This window comes from Pseudophryne corroboree, chromosome 4 (assembly GCF_028390025.1).
Source record: "Pseudophryne corroboree isolate aPseCor3 chromosome 4, aPseCor3.hap2, whole genome shotgun sequence".
Classification (NCBI taxonomy): domain Eukaryota; kingdom Metazoa; phylum Chordata; class Amphibia; order Anura; family Myobatrachidae; genus Pseudophryne; species Pseudophryne corroboree.
The window spans coordinates 586,262,902-586,282,947 of NC_086447.1; the positions used below are offsets into that span (position 1 = coordinate 586,262,902).

General features: G+C 46.8%; 1 pseudogene; it reads right to left on the reverse strand.

Moving 5' to 3' along the window:
• Positions 1-7,321: 7,321 nt before the first annotated feature.
• On the reverse strand, positions 7,322-7,439 carry LOC134912019 (5S ribosomal RNA; annotated as a pseudogene).
• Between the last annotated feature and the right edge of the window lie 12,607 nt (positions 7,440-20,046).

The following is a 20,046-nucleotide window of genomic DNA, read 5'->3' on the forward strand; positions in this document are numbered from 1 at the left end:
ATCGGAAGAATGGTTTCCTGACTTGACCATTTTCCTTGGAACTGTTCCCCTGGGTGACTGCTCCCCAACCTCTGAGGCTTGCATCTGTGGTTATCAGAACCCAATTTTGAATCCCGAACCTTCGACTCTCAGTCAGGTGAGAAGTCTGAAGCCACCACAGAAAATAAATCCTGGCTTTTGGTGATGGACGTATCCTCTGGTGCATGTGAAGATGCAATCCAGACCATTTGTCCAGCAGAGCCAGCTGGAAGGGCCTCGCATGTAACCTTCCATACTGCAGAGTCTCTTAAAAGGTGACCATCTTCCCCAGAAGGCGAATGCATAGATGCACCGATATCCGGGCTGGTTTTAGGACATCCTGCACCATCGACTGGATTACCAATGCCTTTTCCAATGGAAGGAATACCTTCTGTTCCTCCGTATCCAGTATCATCCCCAGAAATGGAAGCCTCCGTGTTGGTTCCAGGTGGGATTTTGGTAGGTTCAGAATCCATCCGTGATCCTAAAGTAGTTGGGTTGAGAGGGCAATGCTGTCCAACAACCACTCCCTGGAAGGCACTTTTATCAGTAGGTCATCCAGGTATGGTATTATGTTCACTTCCTGCTTGCAAAGGAGAAACATCATCTCTGCCATTACGTTGGTGAACACCCTTGGTGCCGTGGAGAGGCCAAATGACAGGTCCTCAAACTGGTAGTGACAGTCCTGTAGTGCAAACCTTAGATAAGCCAGATGAGGCGGCCAAATCGGAATATGAAGGTCCAGATCCTTGATGTCCAGAGACACCAGGAATTCCCCATCCTCCAGACCTGAGATCACTGCTCTCAGAGACTCCATCTTGAAATTGAACACCCTTAAATATGGGTTCAGTGATTTGAGGTTTAAAATGGGCCTCACCGAACCGTCTGGTGTCGGTACCACAAACAGGTTGGAGTAATAACCCTTATTTTGTAGTTGAAGTGGAACTGGGACAATGACCTGAGTCTGTAGCAGTTTTTGAATTGCTGCTTGTAAAGTCATACTTGCTTCCGGAGAAGCTGGCAAGCCTGATTTAAAGAATCTGTGAGGTGGGAGTTCCTGAAACTCCAGTCTGTATCCCTGGGTGATAAGGTCTGTGACTCAGGGATCCTGGCAAGATGTTGCCCAGACGTGACTGTAATAACATAACCGAGCTCCCACCTGCCTGTCTTTTAGGCAGTGCGGACCACCGTCATGCTGAAGGCTTTGAGGAACCAGACCCAGAGGTCTGTTCCTGAGAACCTGCAGATGCTGGTTTTCTGGGTTTGCCTCTATTACCTTTGAAGGCTGTAGAAGAACCTTTGGATTTGCCTTTTAATTTTGCTTTTCAAAAGGACTGCAGAGTTGGAGCAGAGTAGGTTTTCCTAGCTGGGGGTGCTGCAGAAGGAAGGTACGTAGACTTACCCTCCGAAGCCTTGGATATCCACTTATCTAGTTCATCTCCAAAAAGGGCCTCACCTGTGAATGGTAGGTTTTCCATGCTTTCCTGGAATCCGCATCCGCAGTCCACTGGCGTAGCCACAAGCCCCTGCGTGGTGACACTGCCACGGCAGTCGTGCATATGTTGAGCAAACCAATTTCCTTTCTGGAAGTTAGCAGAGTCTTGAATATGCTGCAGGAGTAAAACTATCTCCCCCCCTGGGTAAGGCATCCAATCCTTCAATTAGGTTACCTGACCACTTTGCAATGGCTTTAGTGATCCATGCGCAAGCAATAGTGGGTCTCTGGGCCACCCCTGCAGCAGTGTATAACGATTTGAGAGTGTTCTCAATCTTACGGTCAGCTGTGTCCTTTAAGGATGCTACCCCAGGAACAGGTAAGACTATCTTACGTGACAACCTAGATACCGATGCATCCACAATCGGCGTGTGTTCCCATTTCTTTATATTTTCCAGAGTAAAGGGAAAGGATGTAATTAATCTTTTAGGGATCTGAAATATTTTGTCAGGGTTAGCCCAAGTTTCTTCAAACAGGGCATTCACTTCCTTTGAGGCAGGAAAAGTAGCTGAGGATTTCTTTTTTACATTAAAATAAAATTCCTCCTCTACCTCCGACATCTTGTCAGGAATGTGCAGGACATTTCTGATAGCCTGTATCAGGGCCTGTATTCCTTGTGACAGGACAGCATCCACCCCACTCGCAACCACTTCACCCTCCTCTGGATCTGATGTATCATCATCAGTATCATCCTGCATGAGCTGGGCCAGAGTACGCTTTTGTGGGCAAATAGCAGCTGGTATAGGAACTGAATCAGCTGGATTAGGAACTGAATCTCTGTTCATCAGGTCATTCATAGACTGTCTTAAGAATTGCATCTCTTTCTCATTATGGGATAATTTAGTAGAAATATTAGATATCATCCCTTTAATGGAAGCTAACCATGGGGGTTCTGCCCCAATAGCCTGAGAATGTGCACTATCCTGAGTACAGGGTAGTGAGTCGCCGGGGGAGGAAAGACACTCAGCTGTGCAGGATACACAGTCCCTGGACATGGTAACATGAAGGGACACACACACACACCCACAAACAGAAGGTGAAAACACAGTTTAACCCACACAGAGCACTCAGGGAGACACAGAAACTGGAGCCAGCCACACAGTGTCCTTGTAGCCAAGTAAAACTTAGCTGGGTCACCACACTAAGTCCCTTAATAGGGCTTAGTATACTACAACCATCCCCCCCCCCTTTTAAGACCCCCTGGTACCGCTGAGGAGATGTGGAGTCTTTGTGGAGGAGCTGTGCTTCCCTGTGATTCCTGTCAGTGTAAGCTGCAGAGGGAATATGGCGCTGGGGAACTGCTGGATCCACTCATAGTGAAGCCACGCCCCCTTAACGGCGCTCGGCTTCCCGCTTTTTTATACTGGCCTAAGGTAATTTTTATGCCTAACAGAGGGTTAAAACTCTTGTTAGGTATGATAGCCAGTGTGGGTATGCATTGGTGGCTCAACGCACCCCTCACAGCGGGACACACATCTGTGTATGTCTTTTGAGCCCCCTGGAGCACAGCTTGCACTCAGAGCTGCGTGCCTATCCTTGTGCCGCCATTCCCGCCGGCGACCCACTAACCGGGACACCGGCGCTGTACTCACCACTCTTCTATCTTCTGGCTCTGTTAGGGGCGGCGGCGTGCTGCGGGAGGGTACACTTGCTGTGGTGGGGCTTGCGAATGACTCCCTCAGGAGCTCAGTGTCCTGTCAACGGAGAAACAGGACCATTAACTCTTTAGGAAGTTGGGCCGTTCTCCCCCCTAGGTCCCACGAGGCAGACAGTCTGGTGCTAATCAGACCTGCCTGAAAACAGCAAACAGAATATAAATGCAGAAAACTCTCCAGGAGGTTCCCTAAGCGTGACCCGCTCCTCCGGGCACATTTTCTAAACTAAGTCTGGTAGGAAGGGCATAGAGGGAGGAGCCGGTGCACACTATTGATTTCTTAAAGTGCCCAAGGCTCTTAGTGGACCCGTCTATACCCCATGGTACTAATGTGGACCCCAGTATCCTCTAGGACGTAAGAGAAATGGAACTTGTTAATGAATACTTGCGGAAAAAGATATCAGTTAGGGAACAAAGCACAGTCACTGATTCCCAGCAAGGCTGGCAAATATGATCAACAAAGGGAACTGCGTAGAGTCCCCAGCCATGCATAACAATAGAGAGTCTCTAACAGAGGCGGAACTACCGCCAGTGCAACCAGTGCGTTGCACTGGGGCCCGCCTCTGTCCAGGGGCCCAAAGCATGTAATATTTCAAACTGACTAATTACATGCCTCTGTGTGCTGCGGGCAACCGCTGCCCGCAGCGCACAGCCGCCCGGAAAGGAGAGGAGCAGCGGTACGGGGGGAGGAGGAGGAGGAGGAGGGAGGTGGAGGAGGGAGCCGCAGCAGCGCTTTGTTACTGGTTGAGGCGCTGCTGCTGCTGCTGCCCCTCTGCTTCACTATGGGGAATCTGGCTGCCGCAATGTGTAAAAAGGGGGAATCTGCCTGCCGCAATGTGTAAAAATGGGGAATCTGTCTGCCGCTATGTGTAAAAATGGTGAATCTGCCTGCCGCAATGTGTAAAAATGGGGGAATCTGCCTGCCGCAATGTGTAAAAAGGGGGAATCTGCCTGCCGTAATGTGTAAAAAGGGGGACACTGTCTGCCGTAATGTGTAACAAGTGCACGCTGTCTGCCGTAATGTGTAAAAAGGGGGACGCTGTCTGCCGTAATGTGTAAAAAGAGGAATCTGTCCGCTGTAAGGTGTAAAAGGGTCTCTACCTGGTGTAGTGGTGCTACTGTGCGGCGTAATTTGCATAATGGAGACTACTGTGCACCGTTTTATGAATTGGTATTATTTTGTGGCTACACCCCTTCCCCACGAAGCCACGCCACTATGTATTTTTGCGCGCGATTACGGCGCGCACTGCCCCTGTTTGCATGCAGGGGTGGGGCTCCGATGCAGTTTCTTGCACACAGTGCTAAAATGTCTAGTTACGGCACTGTTGCTAGGTATCCATTTCTCTGGCCCTGAGCAGGTCCCCCTCACCAGATCCTCTCCAGGGGTGAGGGGGTGGACTTGGATGGGATGGGGGGGGAGGGGCCAAAGCATTTTGTCGCACCTGGGCCCACCGCTCGCTAGTTCCGCCACTGGTCTCTATTGTATTAACAGTCTATATGAAAGAGAAGCCAATGAATATTTGCTAGAGATTAGTGTCTCTGGATTTTATGAAATCCGACCTACTCCGAACTTCAATGGAGCCGGCTCTAAGATCTGCCCGGCTGCCTCGGATCCCTGTTTGAGCCAAAACTTAGAGATCTCGCTGTTGGATCTCACAGTTTTGGCTTGGGCGCAAATTTAAAAAATCCAATTAAAATCAATTGGATGACTACTGATTGGCCGAGAGAGACATCTGTGACGGCTCTCAGCCAACCAACGCGTCCCTACAATACAATAGGGCAAACTGTCGCCCCCCCACTGCACTAATGATACTGCTGCCCACACTGCCGACAAAGCTGCCCACATCGCTGACACCCCCACACTGCCGGCACCCCCACACTGAGGATACCATCAGTACTACCGCCGATGATCTCGCACTGCTGACACAGCCAGCATCCCTGCACTGAGGACATTGCCGGCAATCCTGCACTGCTGACACTACCAGCACCCCAGCAGTACCGACACCACCGGCAACCCCACACTGAGGACACTGTCAGCGCTGCTGACACTACCAGCACCGCTGCAGTGTGGACACCCCTGGTACTCCCACACTGCTGACAAAGTTTACACCCCCCACACTGAGGACACCGCCAGCACTCCCGCATTGCCAACACTGGCACCCCTGCACTGAGGACACCACCGACATTCCTGCATAGCTGACACCACCAGCACCACAGCAGTACCGACACCACTGCCAACCTCACACTGAGGACATAACATACATAGAAACATAGAATCTGACAGCAGATAATAACCACTTGGCCCATCTAGTCTGCCCCTTTTTTACCATATGTTTACCTCAAACCTTACTTAATTCTTATTTCTTTGTAAGGATATCCTTATGCATGTTTCATTTGCTCTACTGGATTAGCCTCTACCACCTCTGATGGGAGGCTATTCCACTTGTCCACTACTCTTTCTGTGAAGTAATTTTTCCTCAAATTTCCCCTGAACCTACCTCCTTCAGTTTCAGTGCATGTCCTTTTGTTCTAATACTTCCCCTCATTAGAAGAATGTTTCCCTCCTGGACTTTGTTAAAACCCTTTGATATATTTGAAAGTTTCTATCATGTCCCCCTTTCCCTTCTCTGCTACAAACTATACATATTGAAATTTTTAGTGTTTCTGGGTATGTTTTGTGATGAAGGCCATGCACCATTTTAGTTGCCCTCCTTTGTACAGTTTCTAATGTATTAATATCCTTTAGAAGATATGGCCTCCAGAACTGAATAAAGTATTCTAGATGAGGCCGTACCAATGACCTATACAGTGGCATTATTACTTCTTACTTTCTGCTGCTGATTCCTCTCCCTATGCAACCAAGCATCTGACTAGCCTTCCTCATTGCTTTGTTACATTGCTTACCTGTCTTTAAGTCACCTGAAATAGTGACTCCTAGATCCCATTCCTTCTTAATAGTTTCCAGTATAGTGCCATTAATACTATATTTAGCCTTTGGATTTTTGAGACCCAAGTGCATGATTTTGCAGGCAGTGGGCACGTTTTAGGAGAACTCTGGGTTGGGCCTTGCTATCTTCGCGTGCAGCATGTAGCGAAGTAAGGAGACTACACTGCCAGCCTGCCTCCAATAGTGGGGTTCGAGAAGGGGAACTTCCCTGGAGTCCGGTCCAAGTTGGTACCATCATCTTGTGCCGAGGGACTGACATTGGGTCTGCAGAAGCGGAATCTCATGCGCCGCATAGCTGAGACCCCCTTGGGAGAGTGTGTTAAGCCAGCAGCAGCGGCCCTGTCATGGCAGTGTCTCCCGTGGCTCAGCGGGTACGGACGCCAGCAGGGAGCTGAGGTCTGTTGTCTTTAATATTGTACTTTTTAATGTGTCCCACCTCTCCTGCACCGCTTCCAAGTTCCTCCACTCTGCCATAGAATTCCTTACACATTTTCCTATCCCTACAAAATCAGGCTTCCTAAAATCCAACACCTTTGTTTTCGCATGGGATGAGTCAGTCCCTGTCTTTATGCTGAACCATACTGCTTGATGATCACTGAATACCAGGTTTTCACCCACTTTTACGTCAGATATTCTGTCTCCATTTGTAAGTACAAATGAAATTGTGGGTCCGCACCAGCCTGAAACTAGTATAGTATAGCTATAGATATATAGAACCAAGGTAGAGACTGTTGAGCATAAATATAAAACAGCACTTGATTTACGGTGCTCCCAGTAGTTTTGTAGATTAGACTACAGTTGAAAGGAGAGAAAAAGACAAAAATACTTTTTTCTGGGAGCACTCATTTGTAAATATAGATCATTTTGTGTCAAGTATGAATTGGATATAAAACTTAACCTTTATTTGGTTCATAGATAAAATATTAATCTTGATGACGTTAGTTCATGGATAAAATATGAATTTTGGTGACAAATAACATAATTAATCTTAAAAATCCTTATTGACCTTTTTAACATATGAGGTTCAAAATAGAGTGAAGGTGAAAATATCAAAAACGTGTGTTCAGGATTCAGGTGTGAATCAAAAATGATATCCAAATCATCACAGAACACTTGGGATATTCTCTTTACTAAGGAGACTGGAATTCTGATGCCAAAGATTAGATTCTAAAGAAATGAATATAAAGTGATGGTCTCCTAGAATAATTGCCCACAGCACCTAGTATTTCCAGGTGGTCTCCCATCCAAGTACTGACCAGGCCTCACTTGCTTAGCTACCGAGATTGGACAAGATCGGGCGCATTCAGGATAGTATGGCCGTGGGCAATTTATTGTGAGGAGTGTGAAATAGAAACACTTCTGCTTTCTGTACAGGACGGGGTCAAGTTCGAGAACCCGGCCCCTGTTTTTCCAGATGAGAGAGTGCGTGAAGAACAACTTCTGCTTTCTGGTGCATACCACCTCCTTCCTGCATTTGTAATCTCTAAACTGCGATGCAATCACAGTTCTGAATGAACATTTTGACCATAGGTGGCAATGTTCATCTGCGACTGCAGGCTGAGTAAGCCTGAGTTTCTCAGGCTAGCAGTCCCAGTGCGGCTTGCGAGGCCAAGAAAACTGCATCTGGGATGCAGTCCTTGGCCTCACCACTCCTGGAAAATTGGTTTGTCCACTTCTCTCCCAGCAAATGCCTCTGCCTGTCAATCATTACAGTAATGAAATCGCAGGACCCGTTCTACACATGTGCAGAATGGGTCCTGCACATGCGTAGTTTCCTGACCATGGAAATTGTAGTTTGGATCCCTTTTGTGATCCAATCTGAATCAGGTCCATTTTTCGGTAATTGACTTGTGTTCTACATTGTTTTCAAGTCAAATACAACAAAATTGTTAATTTTTTTACATATAGTTGCACACAGTACATTTGGACTAAAAAATTGCAGGGATTTATAAATTCAGTCACAATTTTCAGTCAATCCTTACCTGAAAACTTACATTCTCTTGTTTTTCCAGGTGGTTATACACTAATTCAGTATGTATATAATTTGCTACTATACTCTCAAAATATTGAAACATCAGTTACAGATGAAGAAGAAATATTGAAGTTGCTGGCATAAAATGGGCATAGAGTATCCTAAAACAAGATTTAGCTCTATCAAAAACAGGTAATCTCCAGACAAAATTGCAACTATTCAAAAAATCAGACTGCATATTAACAAAAGAAAATTATGTTTTTTTCGGGAATGGTACAGATGTGTCCACTATTACCTTTCTGAAAAGAGTGCCATGGCAGTAAATTTGGCATGACATGAATTCCTTTTGTTGTTGGGCCATCATGTTGTGCTGTGACAATTCATGACAATTCATAGTTTCACCACTGGGTGTCCAGTGCATCACGTAACGTAGCTTTCCACCAACATTGCTGTTAAATAGACACTGTAATCAGGTCGTTGTGATGTATGGCCAGCTTTAGAGTGTAATTGCTAATTGTGTAGGTGTGAAAATCACAGTGTGAGAGGCCTTTGAAGTAGACTCCTTGGGGGGTACAGATTTTATCCTGGCTGGGGGATGTTACTATATGTTGCTCATAGCACAGAGGTGAATGAAGTCTAAAGTGAAATTAAATAATAAGTTAAGAAAAACCTTAGTGCTAGAGAGTAAAAGAACATATAAGATTTTGCAATGATAAAATATTTCCAAATAAAGGGCCTCATTACGAGTTGATCGCACGAAGCTGCTTTTTGCAGCCCGTGCAATCATCTAATCTCCACCTATGAGGGTTGGTTTTTTCCCATAGCAAAGCTGCAATCGCTTGTGCAGGCCTGCTATGGTAAAAAATGTTGTGCAGTTTCTAAGTAGGTCTGGACTTAGGGGGTCATTACGACTCGATCGCAGCATGTCGTCGTTCGCACAGCTGCAATCGGGTCCGTGCTGCGCATGTGCGGCGGCTGCTATGTGCACGCATGGCCATCGCAGGGCAACGACGCTGGGACCGAAAAAAGCGATCGCAGCACCAATCGCACGAAGATTGACAGGCGGAGGGCGTTCCTGGGCAACTCACCGTTTGCAGCCGTTTTCGGGGAGTGGTAAGAAAAACGCAGGCATGGTGAGAGAAACGCAAGTGTGTCCAGGGCGAGTGTTTGACATCAGAGCTAGGACCGAACAGGTTGAAAACATTGCAGCAGGTAAGTAAGTCACCGGCACCCCTGCACTGAGCATACTGCCGGCACTGCCGACACCCCTGCACCGAGGACACTTCTGGCACTCCCACACTGTCGACACTCCTGCACTGAGGACACTGCCGGCACAACTGCACTGGGGATACTGCCAGCACTCCTGCACTGAGGACACCTCCTACACTGCCGACACTGCCAGCACTTCTGCACCGAGGACACTTCCGGCACTCCCACACTGCCGGCACCCCTGACTGCTGACACTGCTGGCACCCCTGCGCTGGGGATACTGCCAGCACTCCTGCACTGATTACACCACCTGCACCTCTGCACCGAAGACACTACTGGCACTCCCACATGTATTGGAGATATATTAATACTTCACAATTAGCTGCCGCTGCTGATACTCCCGTGTGCCTGATGGATAAATTGCCCTGCACATATGGATGTCCATGTTGCTGCCCACGGTGCTGTTGGTGGCTAGAGGTGGGAGGAGAAGCCACCGGCATCTGTGATTCTGATGACCGGAAGTCGGACCCGGTCACTTGCTCGTTGCCAGGGGTTACATGCTCGTTGCCAGGGGTTACATATGCTTGTTGCCATAGGGGTTACATGCTTAGTACCAGGAGGTTACATGCTCATTCTGGGTAGCGCTGGGTAATGGTCTAGTACACAGGTTCTCAAACTCGGTCCTCAGTACCCCACACGGTGCATGTTTTGCAGGTCTCCTCACAGAATCACAAGTGAAATAATTAGCTCCACCTGTGGACTTTGTAAAATGTGTCGGTGAGTAATTAATACACCTGTGCACCTGCTGGGTTACCTGCAAAACATGCACCGTGTGGGGTCCTGAGGACCGAGTTTGAGAACCTCTGGTCTAGTAATACCCCTGGCATCTGTCTCCTAGAAGGGCCGTCTTCCATGCTGTCTGCATGGAATCTGCAGCTTCCAGTAGTAGGTAGATCCTAAGCATCTATTGTGCCGCTGCTGCGCCCCCCCCAGCCCCAGGACTCAGCCATCCAGGCTGCAGCCTTATGGCTGATGAGGCCCTGGGTCTCATGTTTCTACACCTACTTGTATGGCAGGCAGAGCACCCAGTGACTTATTATGGAGCACAGCCCAAGCACTGGACTGATTTGTGGCAGACAGGCACAGCACCCACTTGTATGGCAGACAGAGCACCCGGTTACTTATTATGGCAGCACAGCCCAAGCACTGGACTGATTTGTGGCAGACAGGCACAGCACCCACTTGTATGGCAGACAGAGCACCCGGTTACTTATTATGGCAACACAGCCTCAGCACTGGACCGATTTGTGGCAGACAGATGCAGCACCCACTTGTATGGCAGACACTGCCGATCTTCAGACCGGATCCCAGTGAAATATATGCGGTATTGAAATACCAAAAATTCTCTCTACTCACACCTTAACCACCAAACAATTGCAAAAAATGACAAGTATCAATAGTGCCTTTTAGTTAGTATCATAATTTCCATATCGAATCTCTGTGTGGAGTTTGTATGAACTCTTCATCAGCACATTATCAATCATAAGGGAAAAGATTTTTTCAAACATATAGGCAACATTGAGCCAGGTACATGTTGGAAGTTAGTATGAGAGATGTATTGGAAAAATATTAATACTTCACAATTAGCTGCTACAGCTGATATTCCCGTGTGCATGATGGATAAATTGGCCTGCACATATGGTTCATGGGGGTCATTCTGACCCGAACGCTGCTGCTGACCAGCCGCTGCGGGGCGTGTAGCGATGATTAGCTCCCGGCCAGCACGCTAAAGCTGCGCTGGCCGGGAGCTACTCCTGAAGTACAAAAGCATTGCCGCTGTGCAATGCTTTTGTACTTCTGCGGGGGAAAGGGGGGCGGAATTGACCTGCGGGGCGGACTAGCCCTGTGCTGGGCATCCCCATGCATGTCTCAGTTCCTGATCGTAGCCTTGCAAAATTTTGCAGGGCTACGATCAACTTAGAATGACCCCCCCCATAGCCGCAATTTTGTTAGCAGATGGGCAAAACCATGGGGGTCATGCAGACCTGATCGCACGCTAGGTTTTTTCGCTGCGCTGCGATCAGGTCATAACTGCGCGTGCGTGTGCACCGCAATACGCAGGCGCGTTGCACGGGTACAAAGTGGATCGTTGCTGAGCAATGGATTTAATGAAGAATCCATTCGCACAGACAATTGCAAGGAGATTGACTGGAAGAAAACATTTGTGGATGTCAACGGAACGTTTTCTGGGAGTGTTTGGTAAAACGCAGGTGTGTCCATGCATTTGCAGGGTGGGTGTCTGACGTAAATTCGGGGCAATCACTTTAGGCTGTTCGTGTCCGGAATTGACGTCAGACACCTGCCCTGCAAAAGCTTGGACATGCCTGCGTTTTTCCAAACACTCCCAGAAAATGTTCAGTTGCCACCCACAAATGCCCTCTTCCTGTCAATCTCCTTGCGATCTGCTGTCTCTGTGTCTCCCACCCTCTGATTTTCTTTCTCCTAGACTTTATCTCCTTCCCCATGACTCTCTCTCACATGACTGTCTCAGTGTCTCTCGCCATCTGACTGTCTCTCTCCCTCTAACTCTATCGCTCTCTCTCCTTTAATCTATCTCTCCCCTTCACTATCTCTGTGTCTCTGTCCCCTGAATTTGTTGCTATCTCCTCCTGACTCTATCGCTCTCCCCCTGACTCTGTCTCTCAGTGTCTCCCACCCTCTCATTTTCTTTCTCCTAGACTTTATCTCTCTCCCCGACTATCTCCATCAAAGTTTGTCTCTCTCCCTATAACTCTATCACTATCTCTCCTTGACTCTCTCTCTCTCCCCTTAACTTTCTCTCTATGTCTCTGTCCCCTGAATTTGTCACTCTCTTCTCCTAACTTTATCGCTCTCCCCCTGACTCTGTCTCTCACCCTTTGATTTTCTTTCTCCTAGACTTTATCTCTCTCCCTCTGACTATCTCTCTCACATGACTATCTCACTTTGTCTCTCCATCAAACTTTGTCTCTCTCCCTCTAACTCTGTCGCTCTCTCTCCTTGACTCTATCTCTCTCCCTTTAACTATCTCTGTCCCCTGAATTTTTTTGATCTCTCCTCCTGACTCTATCGCTCTGCCCCTGACTCTGTCTCTCAGTGTCTACCACCTTCTAATTTTCTTTTTCCTAGACTTTATCTCTCTCCCTCTGACTTTATCTCTCTCACATGACTCTGTCTCACTTTGTCTCTCTCCATCTAACTCTCTCTCTCCTTTACTCTATCTCTCTCCTCTTTACTGTCTCTCTGTCCCATTACTTTGTCGCTCTCTCCTCCTGACTCTATCGCTCTCCCCCTGACTCTGTCTCTGTACCTCCCAACCTCTGATTTTGTCTTTCAAGTAGACTTTATCTCTCTCCCCTGACTCTATCTCTCTCACATGACTCTGTTTCACTTTCTCTCTCCATCTGACTTTCTCTCTCCCTCTAACTCTATCTCTCTCCCCTTAATTATCTCTCTGTGTCTGTCCCCTGACTTTGTCACTCTCTACTCCTGACTCTATCGCTCTCCCCCTAACTCTGTCTCTGTGTCTCCCACCCTCTGATTTTCTTTCTCCTAGACTTTATCGCCTTCCCTCTGACTCTGTCTCTCTCACATGACTCTGTCTCAGTGTCTCTCTCCATCTGACTATATCTCTCCCTCTAACTCTATCACTCTCTCTCCTTTACTCTATCTCTCTCCCTCCTTTACTCTATCTCTCTCCCCTTAACTATCTGTGTCTCTGTCCCCTGAATTTGTCGCTATCTCCTCCTGACTCTATCGCTCTCCCCCAGACTCTGTCTCTCAGTGTCTCCCACCCTCTGATTTACTTTCTTCTAGACTTTATCTCTCTCTCCCTGACTATTTCTCATATGACTCTTTATCTCCATCAAACTTTGTCTCTCTCCCTATTACTCTATCACTCTCTCTCCTTGACTCTATCTCTCTCCCCTTAACTATCTCTCTATGTCTCTGTCCCCTGAATTTGTCACTCCCTCCTCCTAACTCTTTCGCTCTTCCCCTAACTCTGTCTCTCAGTGTCTCCCACCCTTTGATTTTCTTTCTCCTAGACTTTATCTCTCTCCCTCTGACAATCTCTCTCACATGACTCTGTCTCACTTTGTCTCTCCGTCAAACTTTGTCTCTCTCCCTCTAACTCCATCACTCTCTCTCTCCTTGACTCTATCTCTCTCCCTTTAACTATCTCTCTGTGTCTCTGACCCCTGAATTTGTCGCTCACTCCTCCCGACTCTATCGCTCTCCCCCTGACTGTCTCTCAGTGTCTACCACCCTCTAATTTTCTTTATCCTAGACTTTATCTCTCTCCCTCTGACTATCTATCTCACATGACTCTCTCACTTTGTCTCTCTATCAAACTTTGTCTTTCTCCCTCTAACTCTATTGCTCTCTTCTTGACTCTATCTCTTTCCCCTAAACTATCTCTCTGTGTCTCTGTCCCATGACTTTGTCGCTCTCTCCTCCTGACTCTATTGCACTCCCCTAACTCTGTCTCTCATTGTCTACCACCCTCTAATTTTCTTTCTCCTAGACTTTATCTCTCTCACATGACTGTCTCACTTTCTCTCTCCATCTGACTATAGTTTATTGTAATGTTAGCAGCCACACAGCAAAACACAAGCTAAAAATCATTCTCCATAAAGGAGCTGTACAATAAAGAGCATATTACCCCATATTAATAAAGATCTGTTTACAGACTACAGTGAGTGGCCAATTGAACACAGGAAAGTAGCAATCATGCCATAGCATTAGAGTCCAATTCCTAATTGTTTACAGTAGGTGTGAAAATCTCAGTGTGTGAGGCCTTTGTAGTAGATTCCTTGGAGAGTATAGATAGCATATATCCTGTCTGGGGGATGGCCTGGGATTTGAAATGAATAATTCAATTCCAATTTAAGTGTTTTCAGCTTCTAACTTTAGTCTATGCAGCTACAATATCAAAAGATTTTTTATACATTTCTTGTTCCTTGCAATAAACAAATATGGTATTAAAAAATATAATTGATTCAACTTCCTTCATAACTGGTCAAATAATGTAAAATGCTCAGGAAATGCACTCTTGGCTGTGAGGGGAGCCTGTGCCATTCCTTAGAGGAGAGTAGGGAGTGGGCATCACAGCATCTACTGTATAAAAGGGCCTACACAGTACACATGGGGTGACTGTGCAGAGCGATCTGAGCGATGCTAGATCACTCAGCAAGATTGCTCAGCACACAGCGCTGCACAACAATGTGTCAGCGATGTGTGCTGAGCGATCTGTCAGGGCCAGTGAACACTGGCCTTGAGAGGCGATCTGACTAGATTTATCCTGCATGCAGGATCTTAATCGCTGCACCATTGCGACAACTGAACATCTATGTACTTGGGATATACAGTACCTATCAGCCACATAATCACTGTTGAAGTCTGGTTCCAGTTTAAGAAATATAGCATCATAACTATTTATTTACAGTTTCTTACATAGCGCAGCATAATTCTTTCCCATTCGTCCATTTAAAAAATATTAGTTATTTTGTGTGCACTGTGACTGTGTAAAGTAATTGCTATCACACAGAGCTGCCACTGCTGTGATCGGGCAGCGTGGGGGATGGGACTTGCTTGAGCTGTGTGCACTGTGCCTGATTGTTGTCATTCTGTTGGGGGAGGGGAGAACACACAGAGCTGCATAAAGGGGGTCATTCCAAGTTGATCGCTAGCTGCCGTTGTTCGCAGCACAGCGATCAGGCTTAAAATCTGCATTTCTGTGCATGCATATGTCCCGCAATGCGCATGCGCGACGTACGGGTACATAGCCCTTTGTGGTTTTGCACAGATTCTAGCAAAGTTTTCCTTCACACTGGCGCCCGCTAGAAGATTGACAGGAAGGGGGCGTTTCTGAGTGTCAACTGACCGTTTTCAGGGAATGTTTGGAAAAACGCAGGCGTGTCTGAAAAAATGCAGGCGTGGCCGGGCATTCGCTTGGTGGATGTGTGATGTCAAATCTGGACACGAATAGGCTGAAGTGATTGCAAGCACTGAGTAGGTTTAGAGCTACTCAGAAACTGCACAAACTGTTTTTGCAGAGCTCGGCTGCACATGCGTTCGCACTTCTGCTACGCTAAAATACACTCCCCAGTGGGCGGCGGCATAGCATTTGCACGGCTGCTACAATTGGCCAGCGAGTGATCAACTTAGAATGACCCCCAATGCTTGGTGCTCAGACCTGCATTAAATGCTTTGCTCACTACAAGGATACTAAAGGTTATGATTTGTGACATGGATAGACAAGGATGGAAAAAGTAAAAAAATATGAAAACATTCCCAAAACCTTGTGTTGACCATATGTGTGTTTTAACCATTTCCATGTCGACCATTTGCTGCTGTGAGTAGTTGTTTCCTAATTTGGGAGCAGTCGGTATATAATGAGCTGTCCAGGCTCATGGTAGTATTATGTAGTTTCAGGGGTGGTGATATCTGCGCTCACCTGATGTCTAGGTGTATGTGTCTTACATTATTACCAGTAATTTATATAGCGCACACATATTCCGCAGCGCTTTACAGAGAATATTCAGCCATTCACATCAGTCCCTACCCCAGTGGAGCTTACAATCTATATTCCCTACCACATGTACACACACACATTTGCACAAGGGTTAATTTTGTTAGGAACCAATTAACCTATCACTATATTTTGGGATTGTGGGAGGAAACTGGAGTACCCGGAGGAAGCCCACTCAAGTACGGGGAGAATATACAAACTCCACACATTATAATGAGTGTACAATGGTGTGTTTGTAGTGTTCTTTATTGCGACACAATGCTCAGGTCACATGCATATTAATTAGACAGGTAAAAAGAGAGGTTTTTAAAACTGCACAGGACCTGTGTTTGGTTCACACTATGATTAGTTAGAAATTCAAAAAACCAACATAAAGGCAATAAAGGGTCAATTACTCGTGGCACTTGGTTGGTGGTGCTCCCAGAAAAAATAGTTCAATAAACTTTAAGCTTAGTACATCAGGCCCAGTGCACTGTCCCAAGACAGACAACTAATTAGATTTCCATTTGCCCTCCCCCCTGCCTTATGTTAATGCTAATTGATGTTGTATTGAGACTTTTGTTCAGTCTCTTACTCACAAAGTAGCACATGCACTGTAAAGGGTCAAATACTCCTGGCACCTGGTTGGTGGTGCTCCCAGAAAAAATAGTACAATAAACTGTATAAATGGAAAATCTTTACATAGGAGGTAAAGACAAAAGGAGACTTTAAGTCTGTCCTGGGGCACACTTGTCAAAAATGATTAATAAAATATAACTTTTAATATTCACAATTAAAAAAGATCATCTCACAAAGCGACATGGCGACATGTAAAAATTGTAATCATAAACTTTTTGATACAGTAATCCAATGTATTATTATAGTGAAATATGCAGTATGCGGTATTGAAATACCCAAAAATCTCTCAGAGGTGTATTACCTCGTTACAATACTTTGAGAGAATTGGCTTCTCTATACTCACACCTTAACCACCAAACAATTGCAAAAAATGACAAGTATCAATAGTGCCTTTTAATTAGTATCATAATTTCCATATCAAATATCTGTGTGAAGTCTGCCCGGCTGCTGGGATGAGAGAGCCAGGTACCTATATGGAAGTTACTGTAATATGAGAGATGTATTGGAGATATATTAATACTACACAATTAGCTGCCGCTGCTAATATTCCTGTGTGCCTGATGGATAAATTGCCCTGCACATACAGATGTCCATGTTGCTGCCCACGGTGCTGTTGGTGGCTAGAGGTGGGAGGAGAAGCCACCAGCATCCATGATTCTGCTGACCGGAAGTTGGACCCGGTCACATGCTCGTTGCCAGGGGTTATATGCTCGCTGCCAGGGGTTACATATGCTTGTTGCCATAGGGGTTACATGTTTAGTGCCAGGGGGTTACATGCTCAGTGCCAGGGGGTTACATGCTCATTCTGGGTAGCGCTGGGTAATGGTCTAGTAATACCTCTAGCATCTGTCTCCTAGAAGGCAGCTGCCATTTTAAAGGGCCGTCTTCCATGCTGTCTGCATTGAATCTGCAGCTTCCAGTAGTAGGTAGAGCCTAAGCGTCTATTGGACCGGTGCTGCCCCCCCCCCCAGGACTCAGCCATCCAGGCTGCAGCCTTATGGCTGCTCAGGCCCCGGGTCTCATGTTTCTTCACCCGCTTGTATGGCAGACAGAGCACTGAACAGGGCCGGATCTAGGGGGGGGGCGAAGGGGGCGACCGCCCCCCCTAACACAGTCATAGCCACGCCCACTTTTGAGCAGAAGAGAGCTCTCCTGGGAGAGCCTGAGGCAGAACGATGTGCTGCAGCTTATACCACAGCAGCACAGAAGAGCCAGGAGAGCAAGGGTTACAGAGCATTTGCCCCTCACTTGCTGGTGTGTGGGTACTAGGGCTAATAATTACAATTACCCCATAGCACAGTCACATGTACATAGAACAATAACAAAGCTCTATCTCAGTCTCACTCAAAAAGTTCAGTCAGAATTGAGAGAGGAGGAGTTAGGATTGCAGATGGGAGGAGTTGGGACTGTAGAGGGAGGAGTCAAGATTAAACAGTAAACCGCTCCCCCTAAAGAAAAGTCTAGATCCGTCCCTGGCACTGAATGACTTATTATGGAGCACAGCCAGCCCCAGCACTGGACTGATTTGTGGCAGACAGGCGCAGCACCCACTTGTATGGCAGACAGAGCACCCAGTGACTTATTAAGGCAGCACAGCCCCAGCACTGGACTGATTTGTGGCAGACAGGTGCAGCACCCACGTGTATGGCACACAGAGCACCCAGTGACTTATTATGGCAACACAGCCTCAGCGCTGGACCGATTTGTGGCAGACAGACGCAGCACCCACTTGTATGGCAGACACTGTCGATCTTCAGACCGGATCCCAGTGAAATATATGTGGTATTGAAATACCAAAAATTCTCTCTACTCACACCTTAACCACCAAACAATTGCAAAAAATGACAAGTATCAATAGTGCCTTTTAGTTAGTATCATAATTTCTATATCGAATCTCTGTGTGGAGTTTGTATGAACTCTTCATCAGCACATTATCAATCACAAGGAAAAATATTTTTTTAAACATATAGGCAACATTGAGCCAGGTACATGTTGGAAGTTAGTATGAGAGATGTATTGGAAAAATATTAATACTTCACAATTAGCTGCTGCAGCTGATATTCCCATGTGCATGATCGATAAATTGCCCTGCACACACGGCTCATGGGGGTCATTCTGACCCGATCGCTGCTGCTGACCAGCCGCTGCGGGTCGTGTAGTAATGAGTAGCTCCCGGCCAGCACGCTAAAGCTGCGCTGGCCGGGAGCTACTCCTGAAGTACAAAAGCATCGCCGCTGTGCAATACTTTTGCACTTCTGCAGGGGGGGGGCGTAACTGACCTGCGGGGTGGACTAGCCCTGTGCTGGGCATCCCCCGCATGTCTCTGTTCCTGATCGTAGCCCTGCAAAATTTTGCAGGGTTACGATCAACTCGGAATGACACCCCATAGCTGCAATTTTGTTAGCAGATGGGCAAAACCATGGGGGTCATGCAGGCCTGATTGCACGCTAGGTTGTTTTGCTGAGCTGCGATCAGGACATAACTGCGCATGTGTGTGCCCCGCAATACGCAGGCGCGGCGCACAGGTACAAAGTGGATCGTTGCTGAGCAATGGATTTAATGAAGAATCCATTCACACAGACAATCGCAAGGAGATTGACTGGAAGAAAACATTTGTGGATGTCAACTGACCATTTTCTGGGAGTGTTTGGAAAAACGCAGGTGTGTCAATGCGTTTGCAGGGTGGGTGTCTGATGTAAATTCGTGGCAAACACTTTAGCCTGTTCGTGTCCGGAATTGATGTCAGACACCTGCCCAGCAAACGCTTGGACACGCCTGCGTTTTTCCAAACACTCCCAGAAAGCGTTCAGTTGCCACCCACAAATGCCCTCTTCCTGTCAATCTCCTTGCGATCTGCTGTGCGAATCGATTCTTCGTTAAATCCATTGCTCAGCAATGATCCGCTTTGTACCCGTACGACGCACATGCGCATTGAGGTGCATACGCATGTGCAGTTTCGACCTGATCGCACCGCTGCAAAACAACCTAGCGTGCGATCATTTCGGAATGACCCCCATGGTTTTGCCCATTTGCAAATAAAATGCTGCTAGAATCAGGTCTGAACTACTCCCTCTAGAATCTCTTTATCAGACTTTCTGCTTGCTCAGTTTCTGAAAATGCCACCTGCTGTCTGAAAAGTGGTACTGCACTATATTTCAGAGGAGATACACATGGCTTGCCGTTTATATCTTAAGAGGAAAGCTTATCTCGGGCCATGAACGGCAGGCCATGATACTTTTTTCAGAAAGGTAATAGTGGACACATCTGTAGGTTATTGTAGGAATTGGACCTCTACAGTACTATTCACAATTAACTCTACCCTTGTATCTCCGGACTAAGGCTTCTGTATGAGAACCTTTGGTACATACTGACCAAAGGACTAGGAATGCAGTGATAGGGGCCCCTGTTTAGGGGTATGGCCAGACACTATGGAGGCTTGGCTAACCATTGCATGCATGATCATGTACCAGATTAATGACAAAATTGCTCTCTAGAAAATACACCATAGTCCTGTGCAGTATAAAGCAACATATGTATAATGTATAATTCAAGTGCACAGCCT